Source organism: Balearica regulorum, chromosome 7, assembly GCF_011004875.1.
Source record: "Balearica regulorum gibbericeps isolate bBalReg1 chromosome 7, bBalReg1.pri, whole genome shotgun sequence".
NCBI lineage: Eukaryota > Metazoa > Chordata > Aves > Gruiformes > Gruidae > Balearica > Balearica regulorum.
Window position 1 is genome coordinate 11,866,828 of NC_046190.1, and position 13,256 is coordinate 11,880,083.

A 13,256-nucleotide genomic window follows, 5' to 3' on the forward strand; every position below is an offset into this window, starting at 1 on the left:
TGCCAGAACTGAGTATCTGACTCCCAGGCTAAGCTCTGCGTGCCCTCACAAAACTTTGAGATTAATACTGCATATCTCAAAACTGCATTTAAGAAAACCCTCAGTTCCAGATGTTGAAAGCACGATTAACCTACTAAAACCTAGAAGTTTTTTCATCTTTTCTCCCCAGTTCAAGTTTATGTATTTTAAAATACTTGGGTGCTTTGCTTTTTTTTTTTTTTTTGGACACCAGAAAATTGAATTTGATAGGCAATTTAAAAATAGTTGGTCATGTGTTTATCATAAGGAATCTATCCAACATAATCTAAGACATTCATTGCTATTATACTATACATTAACAAAGGCTGCTTCGTGCATTCTGCTATAGCTTTAAATAAGAACAGACTTCGCTATTATCTCCCACTGCAGTCACTAATGCAGGAGAATATCTAGTCTGCTACTACTCATACACGTGATGAAAGTCCATTAGCACACATACTCACAGAAGTTGAGCTGCTTTGATACAATAAACTGAGATAGGAACTACAGTGCAACAATTGCTGTAACTGTGTGACTGGTGCTGTGTTTGAGTCATGTGTTACAGTGCATCTTCCAAATTAAATTAAGATTACCTACCTATTTGTGCTCAGCTGTAAAAAAAACCAAAACCAAACAACCCCAACTGCAAAACAAAACATATTTCATTTTATTTCACAGAGTTCAAATTAAAACCCTCAAAGGCCAGTTCAGCAAATCATGGTACCACACCACAGCAGAATCAGCCCTGTGCCTGATGTGGTTGCGCTCACTTTAGCTGCCAGCATATATTCAAAACTCTGAGCCCAGTCCTACCGAGGCTGGCATTCTCCTTGACTTAAGTGGAAGCAAAATCAGATCACATTTCCTAAAAAACCCCAAACGTAATATTCAGAACAAACAAGACAAATAGCGTAACTGATTTATAGATTACACAGATACTAATTACACTGGAAAACACCATTCAAAACACAGAAATTGTAACTCACCAGTCATGTCATGACATTGAAGATAAAAATCACGCAAGTCTCAAATAGAAGACAATCAAAATACAAGACAACTTTCTGCAGCATCCATCCCCAACCGTTCTGTCAAATACACAACAGCAATAGCACAAAGCATCTTTATGACAGGAATAAAAGGCTCTTTAAATGCTCCTTTTATTTTTTTATTGAATGAACCCACTCTTACACAAAGTTCACGCAACGATGTCTCGAGCTTTAGTACTGCCAAATCATGTATCTGATTAGTCAACTAAGGCTTGTAAGTCATATGCAGAACAATCTGAAATATTTATTAATTGCACGTAATCACTTCATGTAGCAAGTCAGGTGGTTAAAACATCGAACTTTTAGTATATTGGGACATGTAGCTGTCAGGAAGATTAAAATCTTCTCGGTGTTTCACCATAACTGACCAAACACTTCTCTGCTCCTAGTCACTGGCAAAACCCAAAGGGAGTTAAGAACCAAAGCCACAGACTCCTCCCAGCTACAGTATTAGCATTTTGTGTGGCTGACTCTTCTCACAGAATTAGTGATCTTTACTAACAGTGTTCTTCCCTCCAAGGAAGGACATTGCACCACACCTCCCAATTGTTTTAGAAACGCATATATACAAAGACCATAGCTGAATAAGATATCATCAGATGTGGTGAGTCCAGAGAAATCTCCTCTTAAGTATTTTTCAAGTTTGTTCATGACAACAGGGTGGAGAAAGAAACCACAGCTACAAGATTGACAAACACGAACTCATTTACAGGTTTGCAAAGCAAATCATGACACCAACCTGTCACGTAACCTGTAGGAAAATGCAGCTGCAGACTCTCTGGATCAAGATATTCACTGTTAGCTGAAATTAAATTGCTCAGCTGTTATATCAGTTCTTAAAAACTGGTTGGGTCTTTTGCCACTTTTAAGCTCTCTGTCAGACAGGCGCTAGATTAAAGGGAGTTAGGAAATAACATGAAGCTGGAGCAGAAAGCAATCAGTTTCTAAACTTTAACAACTTCTTGCACTACGGGGCAGTTAAGAGTACAGTTCTCATACATTGTTTAGTGCCTTGAAATGAACAGCATTGGTTATTGGCCATAAAAAACAACTGCAGCTCTATCATTTCTTAAATATCTACTAATAAGATATACCAGAGTACAAAACCCAGAACTGTATCCCTGATACTCAGACCTGTCTGTCAAAATACAATTTGACAAAAAGACCTTATGGTAAAAACACTCCAGAAAGCTTTTACATTTTGGTTTTAAAATACAGATCTGCCTTTTTCCCCTCCTCAGACACCACCCACTCTTCCAAACAAATAAGTAATCCAATCTTGCACAGGAATTTTAATTGTTTCCATAACTTCTGTTACCTGCCAAAAAAGTACTTAGTGTGACATATACAGGACAGGGTGCCTATGATATGAGTGTATTTAAAATAAAATATGAACATACATATATATACACATACATACAAATATGACCTATATAATAGTTAACATTTGTATAACTATAAAAACTAGAAGCCTTTGAAAGAGGCAGCCTTTATTCTTTGAAGTAACAGCCACGGTTCACACATACTTGACTCTCTGGCTCAGATTTACAATCGAGTTACTACAGCTGCACTTCCTGCGTGCCATATGAGCCAGGTTTGGTTTGGTGTCTACCTGCGCGCTATTAGCCATGACAGATGCAAGTTTTCAGCTTTCACCCCTTGGGTGAAAGGCTAAACTAGGATGCACTCCTTTGTATTTGCTGCAAGTACAGTCACACCGATCTCCGCAGCAGTCTCTGCAAGAGTTTGGCTGATGTGGGTGCCGGGACTGAAAGCCTGGCTCCTTTCACAGGCTGTGTAAGGTTTTGTTTTATTTTATTATTTTTTATTTTTTTTTTTAATATATTCATCTCTCAACCCTTCCTCACTCCAGACAGTATTTCCTAGCACAAATAACGGCCCTGGTTTCAGTGGGACCTTTGATATACTCATCTTGTAGTAGTAGTTGCACAATGCAAGCTGGTGGAAAAACATTTTCAACATATTTGTACAACTTCATTTATTAAGTTATTAAGACCAGGTCTTAAAACAACAAAAACTTTCTCTAGCACTTGTTTACATAAACAATCCATTCTACCTATCAGACTATCTATAAATATACAATAAGCAATTACTGTGTATCAGTAAAATCCCTAGGATAGTTTTAGTTATTTTGGCAACAGTGCTTATAGATGTTCCCTGGAGTAAATTACATAGCAGCATAAGCCTGCTAGTAGGGGAGGCCTAACAATTTCCATAAAACAAAAGTGCGTTTAGAACAATTTAATAAACAACGGGAAAAATACCTGTGGGACTTACAGGGTGGAAGCTAGCAAAATATTATCTTCGACAATAGATACTACACATTTTTCCACTGATTTTGCAACTAAAACCACCATGCTGTAGCTTCTGACACCATTAGTGCTCAGAATCTACTTTTGACAGCATTTTTTGATTTGTGATGGGTGGTTTGTTTTCGCATTGTTATGGGCTGGGTGAAGCCTCGAGGCAGACATGCAGCTCTGTTGATAACATGCGTATTTTCCAACCCCGTGATAAATTTCCCATAACTGCTGGTCTGGAACATGACTTTCAGCAACTCGACTGTTTCATGTTTGCGTGAAGCAGCATCAGCCCATTTGATATAATAGCTCCAAGGCTATAGGTTGAAGACAACCATTTTCGGAACAGATTATTTTTCAACGCCCAACTTCAGACTCCTATTTTCAGAAAATACTGACTGTTGCCTTCAGAAAGCCAAATCCCCCCTAACAGATTTTTTTCAAGCTGGAAATCCAAAAGTCAGAAATTACTTTTGGAAGGTGCATTTGGAATTTGAATACCAACATCAGTGCTGATTGTTACAGCTGAGAAGTTTTATTTTGTATGCAAATCCTAATAAGCGTACATATTTCAGTACTTTTGCATCACTACTGCTGAGAGGTCTGTGCTGTTTTCAAAGCCTAAAAACTTGTCTTTTGCAGCTGCAAAGGAAATGACAAGAGAAGAAAAACACAGCCAGTGTATATCAGCAATTAATTCCATCCACAACTGCCCAGCTGTTTGTGCACAGAGGAACCGGCCTGTTTCCTCTCCAAGCTCTTGCCACTGAAAGCTGATCCAGCGCTTTTGGAGACGCGGGCTGTCGGTAACGCGTTAGGAATGCACGTGAGATCGCACAGAGCTGAAGAAGAAGAAATGAAATCCAGACTACAGCACTGTGTATCTGTGTTATGAGGATAAAGTTATCTGGGGGAGAGGGCAGCGGGAGGGGGGACGGGGATAGGGAGCTCCTGGCAAAGCCAGGCTCAGCGCTGAGCCGACACGACCGTCGCTTACTGGCAGAGCCAAGGCGGGATGGCCTCAGAAACCCATGTGTCTGTATCAGCTCTGCCGAGATGTTTTTATGTTGGCTGATGCCAGACAGGTAGATTGGGGGCACTTCACAAAAACCTTTACTTTTACTTGGGATCAGTGCTTTTACAATGAAGTTGCTGGAGACTTGGCTCCATCTATATTATAGTATAGTAATTACTTACCAGTAAGTCTTACTCTTTATTGGTAATTATTACTTATTAGTAAGCAATCTTACCAATGTATGCAGCCCTGAAGCTCCAAAACTTAAGGCAGAATTGAGCCCTTTAGAGTCTTTCCTACGAATAAAATCCCCTCATGCCACCCTTGGGATTTCAGGAACGGCACAGAGTATATAAAAGGAGGATGCTGTGGGTAGCATATACAAACTCCGCCCTGGTGAGTGCCTGGAAATTTCATCCTGCTCTGGAATAAAGTCACCAGACTACATGCACAACATCTTTTTCCTCTACATATTTAAAAAAACCAAAAACAACACACATTTTTTCCTCACTTAACCCAAGCTAGCCCCCATTTAAAAAATCCAAGTTATCCATATGGATTCCTTATTGCTGGGTAAAGCCACACACAGCAAGACTCTTCTAGTATATGTTACTGGCATTTTTTCCTTCAGATCCACCACCACCAATTAAAAAGAGCTCCTTTGGTCTTTAGTAACAGCAGCTCACCTTCTGATTTGCTGGAACACTCAACGAGGGGCAACATCTCAAACTCCACAGGTATTCAGAAGAACAACACTAAGGAAACATTTGCACCTGCCAATTTTCAGGACCAGTACCTAAGGGAAGAAGTAACTACTGAAGGGCTATTCCCTTTACAAAAAGGCAGGCTGAAGTACCATCTTGCGTATTTTGCTGACCAAATTTGACCTGCTAAAACTACAGGCTTGTGTCCCAGTGTGTGGAAAGAAAAACACTCTGCAGGGGGATGATTTCTTACATTGCTTTTTGCCTGCCACATATATTAGAGAAATACACAAAAAGTTTCTGTATGTGATCAATCCAGTTTTACATTGGGGAAGAACTGGCTGCCCAGAGAGGTGGTGGAGTCACCTGGAGGTGTTCAAAAAACATATAGACGCGGCACTCTGGGACATGGTTTAGTAGGCGCAGTGGTGTTGGGTTGACCATTGGACTTCATGATCTTAGAGGTCTTTTCCAACTTTAATGATTCTATGATTCTAAGACGGCATGGAGGGAGGGGAAGGAGGTAGAAGCAAGGGCACACAGCAGCATTTGCGCTGAGCAGCCCCAAGACCTCCAAGGCACATAGGCTAGCTCTCCAAAACTGTTAGTTCTTTTCACATGAAGTGTTGCAATACTACTCATCACTACTACTACTTATCATAGAATAACAGAATCTTATATTACTTAATATATTATTTATCTAAATATTTGGCAGTGTAAGGCAAAACTACATTTAAACAGCAAAACAATGTGAAGTTTTTAATTTAAAAATCCCAGAGGGATTAAAGGCTTTATCAGACCTACCTCAAAACTCTAAGATATTTCAGCAAACTAAGGGATGATGACAGTGCTGTAGCTGCCTCTCAAAAAATTATGTAGCTTAGAAGTGACTCTCACTCCACCCACAGTTATTAGAATGAGTATTAAATCAATAGTTATCAATTTCAAAATCGTTCCTCAGGCTCAGTTTTAAGTAATATTTTGGTAGAAGGCTGTGGAAATATTGACAGATGTTAAAAGGGACAACAGAGTAAATTTCACTGCATCAGTAAAATTCAGCTGAGCACTACAAATAGAAATTATTCAAGTGAATCTTGCAGGTGCATGTATGCCAACTGGGTAACCAAACACAACTGTTCCCAGACTGGTTTCTTCTCTTTCTGCTTTTTCTTCTCCAGAGAAAAATTCTTCCTTCTTGTGCAGCAAATCTATCCAGGATCTATGCATCAGTCAAAAGCATGGAAGATATGTCCCAGGAATAAATATCACAATTCTTCTGCTCTAAGGATTTAGCATTTAAATTCAGGCATGATGCTTCAAGCTGGAGATAAATTTAAGTGACTAAGGGTAAAATTCAGATGCAGAGAGGGCTCCAAGCCTGCATACCACTTACATCCCAAAATAGACTTATGGGTTAGTAGTAGTGAGTGGTGCACAGCTCTCAGATTTGCTACACAGCAGAATTTCATGGTAAAAGAATGCAAAAGGGGTTTAGAAAAATCCCTAGTTTTCACATTCAGCCATAGCATAAGGAGGGTTGCTTTTACTCATGCTGAGAAAGTGCCCGTGCAAATGAACAGGCAATACATATTGCATATGCTGGAATGATTACTGAAATATGGAAGGTGCTTGATAGCACCTAGAAATGCTGACATTACATAATGTTTAAGGACAAATCGCACCCATCTGAACTCGCAAGAGGAGTTCAGTGGGTGAATTACCACATTTCATACTTCATCGGTAAATAACTTGTGAGTCACTTGGGATGATTTAAGCTCTTCTCTCTCTGGAATTTGAATCAGGAACAAAGTTGCCCAACGTCTAAAAGTTCCAAGTCTGAAAGGAAAATTCCTAAGTCCTAAAGTAATAGTTTTCATTTATCATTCATATTATGTATTAACTACTAAAACATAACATTTTCACATTCAACATTTGTGTTCACGAATTCATGAGGTCCTAGAGTGCGATTCTTTTTGCTTAACTTTAGATATTTACATAGCATTTGAATTCAGTATCTAATTAAAGCATCTCTCTAGGATGAAGTGATTCATTTTCTAGACTTCATTGGCTGCACTGCAGACTTAGGGTGATTGCAACAGAGGCAGATAATTCACAAGATAATTCACATATTGCAGACATCTTAAGTTATGCAAGATGCATGCTGCTCTAAAACACTAGCAAGCTACATGCAAGACTGAGGAAACACATCAGAAGAGATCACTTAGCTATTTTAAATACCATGGCGGGGGGAGGAAAATGGATTTAAAATCAAGAGCCTACTTATTAAATTCTTGCAATTCACACAGCACAATGGGCAATACATTTTGGTGTGTGTTTTTTCTCTGCATCTCACTAAATTCAGAGGTGAGGTCTCTTACATTGTTCCAGTCAACAAGCTATATTGAACACTAATTTTCTGCATTGCAATACAACACGGTATAAAATGACTACCTCGCCGTACCAAGCAAGTACCAAGATCTGGCAACAGCAGTGTGAGTGTAGACTAAAATATGTTGTGAGAAAATGTCACCAGGCATGAACAAGCTTTCAGAATACCACGTGCAGGAGTTGTTAACATAACAAACATTAAGTGAAAATACATGTCTGATTCCTTAAAAAAAAAAAGTCAACATGCAGGGAACAGAGCAGGGGGAAAAGTGAGGGGAGCAGGAACGGGGGACACATAGTAGATTTAAATTTTATTTGATTTGTGATCAAAATACAAATTTACTTGATTAGGAAAATGTACGTCCATGCAGACTACTATATAGCAAACAAGTTTAAGAGAAAATGGTGTTTAACAAGTTCCATAAAAGATTTTTAAAGCAGCGATAATGCTTTCCCTCCCACTCCCAGTAAATTCTTGACACTAAATATACATCTCAAAGACTGTCTTCTGTATTTTATTATTGCTGTCAAGAAAGACAAATGAGCCAAAAAGTTAGCTCAATTCTGGACATCAACGTGGTACTAAAGTCTTTACTTTTCAATGTTAGCATGACACGTAAATAAGAAAAGTACTCCTTTATACTAGAAATCTTTTAACAGTCCATATTGAAAGTTGAGTTAAAGCAACAAACAACCCCTCGCATCCATCAGCACGCTGCAAGTGCCTTGCTATACTCACTGCAGCACAGAGCTTATTGGAGTGAGATGTATTGCATGTATTGCATTGAAACGTATTTGGTAAAAACTAATTTAAGCTCACTTCCTTATACAAGAGCTAGATGATCTGGGGTTGAATTGGCATGATTCATGGCAAACATGCAACATTGTAAGTTATGGTGAAGATGAAAGGATTTTTTGAATACTTTTCTAAGTCATGCAAGCTTATCAGCACCCACCTACAAAAATATCCTTTCTTCCATATGACACAATGTGTGCAAAATAACAATGGTGCAAACTCATTGTTTCATGCTTTGAAGAGAATAACATAAGTTTAATCTACAGTGTATCTCCCCAAGCCTGAAGGACAGATATGGCCAAAGAAAATGTTTCAATGCAAGTAACCTGACCTATTTGGCAACCCTTCCTTATTATATGATTGCTTGGTATGGAATTGGTATATAGCTGGCAGATGCAGGAGAGGGCCTTTCAGCTGGTCTAGTAAATCTGTTCGACTTTAAAGTTATTTCACCATCATTAAGGTATTAACATTTTTTACACAAATCAGTATAAAGAGGGTTTTTTTCCCCACAGTTACTTATCTTTTCAAACATCCACAGGTCATCAGCAACTTTATACACAGCTGGTGAAATTCAAGTTCTTCCTGCTTAAGATAAGTAGCTGAAAAAAAATCCTCACAGCATGAAGCCTTATTGCTTTGTGCAACTGTTTACTCCTCCAAGGGTGACGTCATTAAAATAAGCGTATCAAACAGCCCTTTCTTTTAATCAGGTATTTTTCTCTCTTGCAAAAAGTGAAGTCTGTGAAATACCCGTTTCCTCTTTCTTTGGTCATGAACTCATATCATTATGATGAACTAGTAGGAAAAAACCTGATGTTTAATTCCAATGCAAACTTTTTACACTGAAGAAACTTAAAATGTCTACATGTAAAGTTAGACACCTTAATGAGGCTGTACCCATGGAATAACTTGCATGAAGTCACTATTAGTCCAAAGAGTTTTTTCCCAAACCCTTGCATCTGCTGCCAGGATGACACTATACCTTACCGAGAAGTATGTGTTATCAGCAATGTAAAAAAAGTCACTCTCATCCAGCCTGATGTATGCCAATCACGTATGAAGACAGGAGAAAACTTGGACTTGTCTGATTCCATAGGACTACTTCCCGACCATGCCACATTTACCACAAACTAAGCTTTACCTACATCTTGTTGTCAGAACTTGACGAAAACTGAACATTCACATCTAAATTAACGTATGTCGGCAGTCACAGATTTTGACTACATACAGGTCATTTAGTGCACTCAATGCAATAGTTAATTTCAGTCCACTATTTCTTATGATGTAATTATTTATTGACATCCACCTAATTTAACAAAAGTTACATTGCAGCGTAGTATATTGTTTCTGGTTATTAAGTAAGTATATTTTTCACAAAGTTATATGATTACTGAGCAAGTTACTGGGGTTTTTTTGTGCATTTGACACCACTAGCAGTTTCAATTCTGCAAGCTGAAGGGGAGGAAAAAGAAGAGACCCAACTAACTGCATGCCCCACCATAAGGCTAAATGTACATGTGCACTTTTTGCAAATCATAAGACAAATGATATATGCCCCCATGTTTACCAATTCTGTGGCCTTTGTTCCTAACAAAACATACCAACTTGCCTGTACAGACCTGCTGGTCTGTGGTACCCTGACTATGTCTGGAATGCTTTTAATATATTGAAATTGTGTTTGCCTGTTTTCCCGCCTCTGATCCTGTGGTGGTTTTAAGTAACAGATCACAGTTGCCAGATCAGTATTGTCGCATGCAGTTACCATAAGGTCTCTTGGGCAAATGTTATTTACTCCTGGCAATTTGCTACCTTTTTTTTTTTTTTTGGTAATTATTTTGTAGGGTTCTAAAAAACTTTTATACCAACATTTCAATTTGAGACCAAGTCTCAAAATATCACCTACAGAGTGAAGTTCCATTAAAATCTCTCAGGAAAGTCAACTTGGATACAAATGATTTAACTTAATTCTGCACCTTATCTTTGCCGAGCACTTCTTTTACAATTCAGTCATCTATCAGCTCTCCAGTCTGTCTGGCAAGACATCCATTTCTGATGTACTTGAAATGATTCAATTTAAATGATTTATTGTAGGCTCTCATATCTTTAGCGAATTGTTTCTCAGAATATCTTTTGGCCAGACTTATTATACTTTAAAATTTAATTTGTGAGAGGTGGTTTTTTTTCTTTCTATTTTCTTTGGAGAAAACTTCAACTTTTAAAAGATGTCTCTTTGTTTCTAAGAGAATCCTTAACTCTGCTATAAAACCTTCCTTACCTCTTCAAAATAAAGAGTAGCAGTAAAAAAAAACCACAACCAACAACCAACCCAAACAAAAAAAACCCAAAAACCAGAAGTCTTTGAGAGAGAGTATATATTTTATCCAACTTCTAATTCACAGTCTTTAAAGAGAGACTTTACTACCTGCAGGCTTCAACTTCCTTCCAAGCATTCTCACTTTCACGACTAGCAAAGGCAGAAGGCTGGCATGGGAACTGCAGCGTTCAGTTACCAGTGAACTTTCAGTTCAACCATACAAACATAACCGAAGTCCAAAGTTCTACTTACTGGGAGCCAGGTAAGACCAGTTTTGCTATCCCAGACTCCATGCCAACATACTGAAAGTGACACTGACACTTTCTAGAGTCATTGCCTTCTACAAGCTTGAGACTGGTATCAACAGGCTTCCTCCTTTGAAAAATCTCCCGAAGTTACCTCCTCCTGTACCTTCACAGTAGCAGTTACCGCTCCAAACATCAAGGCCATTTGTTCAACGTATTACAACCAGGATCAGAACTCTTGTGAGTTACAATATGTTTCATAATTATTTAAGGAACACATATTAAAAGACTGCAAACAGAATGCAAACAAAGGGGTTTGTTCTGTTGTTAAATTTTAATATTTGGGGACTTGACTGCTTTAGCTTATTAGAAGAATTAACTTAAAATTAAGTTACAGCCTATGTCAAGTATAAATGGTCTAATACCATCCCTACAATTAAAGATGGTTAGCTGAGAATAAACAGATCTGATTCAGTGATGATCAGCCACTGATTTGTTTAGTTGCACTAACGTTAATCCAGAAACGTGGATAACTTGAACTTAATATTAAGAGAACTAATTATAGGTTACTGCAATTACCTGTATAGGCAAACTTCAAACTGAACCTTTTGATGTGAAACACTATGTATCCTTCTCCAATTTGAGGTATAGACACCAGGCAATAACACCAACTATTCAGCATTGAAAACAGTTCCTGAATGCAGACAGAGCATAAAGAAGTCAGACTTGCATTTATACTACCTTAGAGATTTTATTTTTACCCCCATCACCCTTCAACCAAGACTCTCCTCAGCCTAAAGATGACACAAGACAAATCACATTTCCTAGCACTCCACACTGATAACCAGCAGAGATTGTAGCATTGGAAATGCTCAGTTAACAGCATAAGCCCTTTAAAAGGAACAGAATTAAGAGAGTGTCAACTGCAAATAACTCAACTGACATATTGTTTTAACCTGACATGCCAAGGTACACAACTAAGCCAAACCTTAAAACTAGTTCCACGTTTAAGAGATTCTTTTCTATGAGTCGTCACTGGTCATTAGCAGACAGAGAAAACCCTCATGTTATTACAACTGAACTGTTAAGTGGTAAATCCAGCTTCAGCAGAGGGCAGACAAAAAGCTGTATGTTTATTAAACTGACTTTCTAAATATCAACATTTGCTAAGGAGGTCATCATTACTGAATACAGTGCAGTAAGTGAAGGGGAAAAAATTCCTAAAAACACAGGCTGTTGTTGAAATTATTATATCAGTATTGAGTGGAAGAGAGTTTTAAGGCTCATAACCACTTTGGAAAAAGTTCAATTTTTAAACACTTATTCTTCATTCACTCCACTCAGCTTATGAATAAAGCCAAACCAGACTAGGTTGGATAAAAACCCAACAATCTCCACTGTAAAGTTGCAGTGATGAGCTGATAATGCTCACAAAGATTCAGCATTGTTAAGCCATCAAGCACAGACTTACTCCTAAACTGAGGAGCAATTGAAAAAATTAAGTACAATGTGGTAGAGATAGGGTTTTTGTTAATAATAGTTAAAATGCTAGCAAAATAGAATGATTTTGCCTTTTGGAAACAATATTCAATTTAAGCTAGACCTGTTCTCTTGTAGTTATTAGCTTATTGATTTAAAATATGTCAGTCTGCAATTTTGAATTGGCATTTTCAGTTTTAATTCCAACATCACACTTCGAGCTGAAGATCTGATCACCGCGTCACAAGCTACTGAATCAACTCTTTTTTCCAGATCTGTTCTTCAATAAGTCATAATTAACAGGATTTGATAACACAATCTGTACTACTAACTTGTAACAGCCTGCTCGTGTCAACTGAAAAAGGACAAGTTTTTTGTTTGGTGAACTCCAGAGCTCCAGCACTTCTCTCCCATGCTCAGCAGCACCCGATCCCCACAATTCCTTCTGGAGATGCCTGCCAAGCTCCTCTGACTCCTGCTGCAATCAGAGACTTTACATGAATGCTGCTCTCTTCCTCCTTCTGCCTTGTATGAAACTGCTTTATCACATGAACTGAGGAATTTGACAGGGAATGAGATACAGAAGCTTATCTGCTGCCAGCAAACTGCTTCCACAATAGGGGCATCGGAAAGGGAAAGGGAAAATGGCACAGAGCAATCCAACATTCTTCAACACGTTCCAGGCACTCAAGAGGGGGAAGACCGGCACCAACAATTCAGGATTTTAGCTTAATGAAAATAATGCCTTAAAAAGATACACCGGCTGGGAAAGCCTGAATGTCTTTTCCCTAAATCCACAACAGGGGTAATATCTACAAAAATTCTGCACAAACCCAAGGATCAGCAGCATGCCTGAAGAAGCAGGTTCTTCACTTCAAGTGCCCTATTCACATTTTAAAAGGCTGCATGAATTTGGATAAACCTTCC

At 38.4% G+C, this 13,256-nt stretch overlaps 1 protein-coding gene across 9 annotated transcripts in view; it reads right to left on the bottom strand.

Moving 5' to 3' along the window:
• The window catches only part of ADD3 (adducin 3), a 100,932-nt gene that overhangs the window by 46,665 nt on the left and 41,011 nt on the right, over positions 1 to 13,256 (bottom strand). The gene's annotated exons all lie outside the window — the stretch shown is intronic.